Source organism: Mastomys coucha, unplaced genomic scaffold (genome assembly GCF_008632895.1).
Source record: "Mastomys coucha isolate ucsf_1 unplaced genomic scaffold, UCSF_Mcou_1 pScaffold18, whole genome shotgun sequence".
NCBI classification, from domain to species: domain Eukaryota; kingdom Metazoa; phylum Chordata; class Mammalia; order Rodentia; family Muridae; genus Mastomys; species Mastomys coucha.
In genome coordinates this window covers 79,466,530-79,473,751 of record NW_022196900.1, presented here as the reverse complement: position 1 = coordinate 79,473,751, position 7,222 = coordinate 79,466,530, and positions in this window count along the sequence as shown.

The window sequence follows — 7,222 nt, the reverse complement described above, 5'->3', positions numbered from 1 at the left end:
GAGGGAGGGAGGGAGGGAGAATATCCTGGGTCTTTGTCATGGCTCTGCTGTTCTCAGCCTTGCACCTTGGCAGGCACCTGTTCTGTGAGGAAGGAGGAGGGGGCAGAACAAGCTTGTGGGAGGACAGCATGGCTGTATAGGAAACTCTCAAATGGGCTGTGGAGCCTGTAAGGGCCCAGTGAGGAGACAGCCCTGGCCTCTTCAGTCGGCTTCACTAAAGAGCTGTCATTCCTCTCCCGTTTGGTCCCGAACGGTGCCCATGTGATGGATAATGCCTTTCTGATTCCCTGGGTTTTCTCCACTGTGCCTAGTGCGACCTGGTGACAGCTGGAATTCCCCTGGGTCCTAGATATTTCACTGTCTCTATTGTGTCTGGGAGAGAATGAGGTCAGCAGAGCTGAGTTCCTTCCCTTCCCCACATTTGCTAAGCATAGCTTTGTTTTTAATTTCTCAAGTAAATCAATCATGCTGTGTCTCTGTTCTTCTCTGTGTCCCTACCCCTATCTGCCTAGAGCATCCCTCCCCACTTCCAAACTAACTCGAATCTCCAGCAAAATCTTTGGGTGGCAGTTGGTCAGTATTGGCTTATACCAATGAGAGCAGTGCCCTAAAGCCACTGTCTACTCATTCCTGTTATCTGAATCCCCCAGAACCACTGTAGTGAGTCTCCTTTCCCAAACCTTTTAATTTTTTATAACCCTCCCCTCCTCAAAAACACATCATTGATTAGATAGAACTGGTTTCTGTTTTCTTGCAAAGAACATATATGAGTTTGACATATCTCTCTAACAGTTACCATGCTTGGTTGCAAGTGACAGAAAACCCAGATCACCATGGGATAGGCAAAAGGGGACTGCTCAGGGTTGGGAAATAAAAACTATCAGGAGTAGATTGTACTTCATGGATCGCTGGACCCAGGGGCTTACTCAACACGAATAATATTTACCTGAAACTTGGCTTTGTCTCCAGAGGATTGCCTTTTTCTTGGAATCAACATATAGATAGAATATCTACCAGCATCTTGCATCTCCTTCCAAGTGTTGTCACTCAGCATCCTGACTGGGACCCATGTTAACCTCATAGTCCATCCCCGAAGGCTCAGGGATGCTTTGCTCTGATTGGCCAGGCTGAAGCACTTGCCTACCCCTACAATCCTGAGCAAATCAATTCTTCCCACAGCAGGTGTCCCGAGTCAGAAAGGTGGGTGCTCCTTTCAAGGAAGAAGTGAATAACAGAACAACAGGGGTCCCTCATGTTTGTAAAAACACAAATAATGCTGTACTATCAGGGTGCTAACTGCAAAGAGCACTCAAAAGGGATCTGCCAGTTGGTTATCACACTGCTGTGATACAACACTCTGATGAAAGCAACTTAAGAGAGAAAAGGTGGGGCTGCAGAGATGGCTCCGTGGTTAAGAGCACTGGCTGCTCTTCCAGAGGACCAGGGTTCCATTCCTAACACCCACATGGGAGCTCATAAGCATCTGTAACTCTAGGTCCAGAAAACCTGACACCCTCACACAGACATGCATGCAAGCAAAACATCAATGCACGTAAAAAAAATATAATGAAATAAAATTTAAAAAAAGAAATGAAAAAATAAAAGGCTTATTGCGGCTCGTAGTACAGGGTAGGGAATGGCTAGAGCTTAAAGGATCTGGTCACACTGCATATGTAGTCAGAACACAGAAAGCATTGAATGCTTTATTCTCCTAGCTTCTTTCTCTTTATGAATTCCAGGACCCCAGCCCACGGAATGGTGCTTCCCCACCTCAATTAACTTTGTCAAGAAAAACCTTCTCAGACATGCCCAAAAGCTAACCTAATCTAAATAGTCCATGCCTAGATGCGCCTGGAAGCTTGTCTCTTAGGTGAATTCCTGACTCTGCGACCCTTCATTTAATACAGCTCCTCATGTTGTGGTGACCCCCAACCATAAAACTATTCTCATTGCTACTTCATTACTGTAATTTTGCTACTGTTATGGATTGTAATATAAATATCTGTGTTTTCTGATGGTCTTAGTCAAGCCCTGTGAAAAGTTCGTTTGACCCCCAGAAGGGTTTGAGACCCACAAGCTGAGAACTGCTGATCTCGAGCCTGTCAAGCTGACAATCAACCCTACCCATGGCAGGGACCGGTGAAGATAAGTCAGTGAGTGAAACTCCTTACACAGGTGCATTCGGTTGGAAGAAATTAACCAAATACTGTCAATCACCCCTATAGCCAACACAGTGGAGAGCCATTACTAGTGAGCTGCTACCATCCCAGATGGCTTTCCAACAGGAGCTATGGCCTTTGGCAAAGGAATACAGCCAGTTCAATTAGGTGTCTGATAGGGAGCTCAGAGTGGATGCAATAAAACCTCTATGCCCTCCATTCCCATGTGCCTCCTTGTCTCCTACTGGCCAAACCTAAGGAAGAGTCAAGAGTACAAAGCCAGGAGATGCAATTCAAACCGCCTCCTGCAGAGCAGGGTAGAGCAGAGTGGAGACAGGCAGAAAGACCTCCAAGCACGCGTGCTTTCAAGTCAACCGAACCTTGGACAAGGTACTTAATCTCCCTGCCGTTTTTGCGTCCTCATCCCTAATGAATGGGAACCACTTGCTGGGTGAAGATTCAATGAGGATAAAGTGCTCAGCAAAGCCTGCCATTAGGAAGCACTGCATTCCCAGGAATGTATTAATCTTGGTTGTCATCCTAGCAGGGGCTCAGCCACTATAACAAATAGACCTACTGTTAGCACAATCCAGAGGCAGTAGATTCATTTAATACTTATTTGTGAGCAGTCTACCGTCAGGGTCAGGTTGATAAATGGTTCTCCATCCAGTTGAGGGGATTTACAGACCTTGGCTCCCACTCTCTTATACTTGTACCATCCCCAACGGTCACTAGCCATTGAAAATGGAAGAGGAGGGGGGAAGAGGCAGACCTGCCACTAAAGGCTTTGCTGGGGAAGCAGCGTCCTCACTTCCTCTTGCATTCCAAAACAAACAAACAAACAAACAACAAAAACAAAACAAAACAAAACAAAAACCCTCAAAGCCCAAAATCCATTCTAGAATTTTGGAGAAGGAATGTAATAACTAGGTACCGGATATAAGTGTTAAAAGAGCTGGGGAAGAAGTGCAGATCCTGAGGCTACCCAGAGAGTGACCTCTAGGGTGCTGGAGGGGCAAAACAAATAAACAAGCAAACAAACAAATGATGTTCTCCAGAGCCCACTTATAACCTTTGTAAGTGCAGCTCTGGCTACTGCCACCCTCAAAAACAGCATTGCTTCTGCTCTACAGGTACCCAGGAGTTCACACTCTTGTGGAGGCTGCAGTGTAGATGTCTGGAGTCAGCTGCTGCTCCTGCTGTTGCTGCTGCTGCTCCTGCTGCTGCTGCTGCTGTTCCTGCTGCTGCTGCTGCTGCTGCTGCTGCTGCTGCTGCTGCTGCTGCCACAACCAGAACTAGAGTCCAAGAACCCCATGCTGTTGGGGCTACTGGAGCCTGCAGTCACTGTCACAGCTTCGAGAGCTCAGGAAGCCTGCATCCACCTTGGTGATTTTGCTGCTGTGTCAGCTCTTTCTCCTTCCAGTCATTTGGGGACAGGGACTATGCTGAATGTGGAGATAGCATATAACAGGCTGAGGATCTGGATAGAATAAAAGGAGAAAAAAGAAGAAACTAGCTAACGCAGGCATGCTAGCTGCTTCGTGGCCACCACAAAGTGAGCAGCCTCTGTCACATGCTTTGGCTGTCATAATGTTCTGCCTGGACTTAGGGTCAAAGCAATAAATTCAGTCAATCTTGGACCTTTGAGATCATGAAAATAAATTTCTCCTTTAATTGTTTCTCTTGCGTGTTTATCACAGCAACCAAAAGTCTAAAATGAGAGACATCGAAGGACTAGCCCATGGTGTTTTGTCATATTCTCAAAAAGAGGAGTGTAATTCACTTCCCAGTCGTATCTCAGCTGACACCTAGGTGTATGGATCTGCCACGGTGATTCTAAATCCAGGCATATTGACAATCAAGAGTAACCATCATACTGGCCATTCAAGGACACAGCCTCCATTCTGTCACTCCCATCACCTGTTGTCCCCAACTTTTTTTCACACCTCATTCAACCCTGCCCTTGCAGATATGCCTGGGAAAGTAGTTGCCTACTGTGTAGGTCAGAAGTCTTCAGTGTCTTAACAGGCAGTGTGGCCCTTCTAGGGGTATGGAGACTAAAGATTAGGAGCCATGAGCTTACTGGGACCCTTGTTGAGAACCATGTCATGATCCTAGTTGGTCATCTGCGGAAAAATGTAGCCATCAGTACATGAGAGAATGGCTTAGAATAGTATTTCTCACCCAGGGCTTCACTGACAATGAAAGTATAATGGTGAATCAGGTTAGTATAGGATGGAGGGCTGAACACATCAGAACAGCCACACTGGCTGTTAACACACAGAAGTACTTCAGTATCACTGGGTATGCTACGGAGTCACTTCCTACGGGCTGTCACATGAGCTACCTGGTGGAATTTCTATTATCTCTTCCACCCTAGCAGAGTGTAGAGCTTTTAGGAGAGTGCTTAGAGATTGGTCAGTGTCTTCTGATGGGTCTTTGCCAGTGCCATTCTGTCTGTTCAATGTTGTGAACAGCATCCTCATGGAAGTCATAGAGACTTCCATGGCCCTCTGAGAGTTCATGATTAGATATACAGGGTCCAGCTTGGCTCAAGCTAGCCCAAGCTTTATCCTGGGTGGTCTAGAACTTTGAATGGCGAGACACAGGGATCTTTTGTTAGGATGTTGTACAGTAGTCGGGTGAGGCTGGGACCTACCCTTTCTCTCTGATAATTTTTTGGCTGTTTAACCCTTCCTTTACTTCCTGAGATACCCCATAACCCTTCAAACCCATTGTCCCTGACTGCCCCTACCTTTTCTGCTCTGTCTTCATCCTTCACCGCCCCATCCCTCCACCTGGCCCCTTTTCCCTTAAGATAGCCAGAGCTGTTTTTTGTGGCTTGCAGCCAGAGGCATCTTGACTCATAGAGAGGCCATTCAAGGTCAGAGAGAGGCTGCAGTGAAAAAGAGTTGCCAGCAGAGGGGACTGTGGGGTCACTTTGAAGGAGTTCTGAGTGGCCCTAAAGGGTTTTTAAAGGTGGGTGGATGAGCCAGGTGGTGATAAAAGGGTTCATCCATGAAGCATTTTAACCCAGCAAGGGCAGGGAAGGCACAGAGGGATACAAATCCCATCACAACTACATCATTGACTCCTTCCACCTTGTGACCTTCTTGAGGCAACTCATGCAACCTTTCTGTTTTGCTCATTTATAACCAGAACCTCCCTTACAAGAATGCTGCAAGGAGCCAGGAGGTGATGGCACACCCCTTTGATCCCAGCACTCAGGAGGCAAAGGCAGACAGATCTCTGAGTTCTAGACTAGCCTCGTCTACATAGTAAGTTCTAGGACAGCTGGGACGATACAGAGAAACCCTGTCTCAAAAAGCCACAAAATACTGCAAGGATTGAATGTAGTAATACATCATCTTAAGTATTTAAGTACTACTGAGAACATTGTCTAGCATATACATTGCTGATACATTTTTCTTTCTCTTTTTGTGGTGTTGTGTCTAGAATCCAGGGCCTCATATATCCTAGGCAAGTATTTTACCACTGAGCTGTAACTCCAGCCCTTGCTTTTGTTATTACTCTCATGTTACTTGAGCATAGAATCAGAATTTCCCAGATGGAGACCCCGGAGAGCACAGAGACATACTTTAGAACACGGAGCTCTTCCAGACTAAATAGGCAGTTCTAGAGTGGGTAGGTGGGATAGCTTATCGCCTTCCCAGAAGAGTTTGTGGTAGACTTGGAAATAGAAAGTCCTAAGACCAGAACATGAGGATAGCCCATTCTTGAAACTTAGAGGTGGTCTTATGCAGTCCAGACACCATGTGAGGCATCTACTCCTAGGCATTTATGGCCTCCAGAGGAGGGCTCTCTGCTGTAAAGACCAGGAATGATCTGATTGACAAACAGGAGTCAGGGCCAGAGGGAAAGGGTCCTTAGATACATGTGTTGGTGGCCAAGGGAAAGCTAAAAGGCTATACCCAAGTAGGAACCCAAGTAGGAGCACTGGTTTTTGTACTGGCTGTTTAGATGTCATAATATATACACTAGGGATTGTCACACACTATATAGTGGGCCTGGGAGATTAGAACAGTAGCTGGAATCAAGGATCCAGTTGATCAAACAGCATGTTCCACATTGGGCCCTTCTGATCCTATTTCTTCAACATTAAAAATAGTTAAAAAAAAAAAAAAAGCCGGGCAGTGGTGGTGCGCACCTTTAATCCCAGCACTTGGGAGGCAGAGGCCAGCCTGATCTACAGAGTGAGTTCCAAGACGGCCAGGCTATAGAGAGAAACCCTGTCTCAAAACCCCCAAAAGAAAAAAAAAAGAAAGAAAGAAAGAAAGAAAGAAAGAAAGAAGTAGTTCTAATATAGTATCTTCACTATCAGGCTATTGTAAGGATTTTTAAAGCATTAACCATTAACCATTTCCATTCAATACAAAATGGTTAAAACCTGGTACATAGTCAACCTTCAACAACCATTAGGTGTCTCACTGCTCAGCACTGTAGCTCTATATGACTACAGGTGGGATTTTCAAGATGGGGCACCTTCAATTTTCAAGATGGGGCACCTGGTGGAGCTCATATTTCAGATGTCAGTTTCTCTTCTGTCTAGACTGGACCAGAGCTGAGAGTTCCCACAGCTGTTCACAGCTCAGACAGACTCCTGCACAGGGCTGGCTTCAGGAGTATACAAATTGCAGCCACACAGGAGCCCCACCGTTGGTTCTGTGTTGGGCTTGTGAGATTCCCGGAGGGACCCCCACACTCAAATCCTGGGAGCGACAACCCCACACACCACCAAGACATGGACTTGATGCAATCTGCAAGAGGCTTTTTATTCCAGCTAGCTGGGACGAGACTCATATCCCTCGCAGGGGTAGAGGAGTCTGGCCCTGAGCAGGGTCTTAGGCAGCTTTTTATTTCTGTGCAGTTGCTGGGGCAAAAGGGAAGACTGGGGTAAGGGGAAGGTACGGGGTGGTTTCTGATTGGTGCTGGTTCGTGCTAAGGTCCGGGGGCGGGCTAGCCACCTGGCAATTGTTTTGGGCCAGGTTGTTTCTGAGTTCTCCGGCCAAGTCATCTTGGTTCCCTTGTTTCTGGGTTCTTGG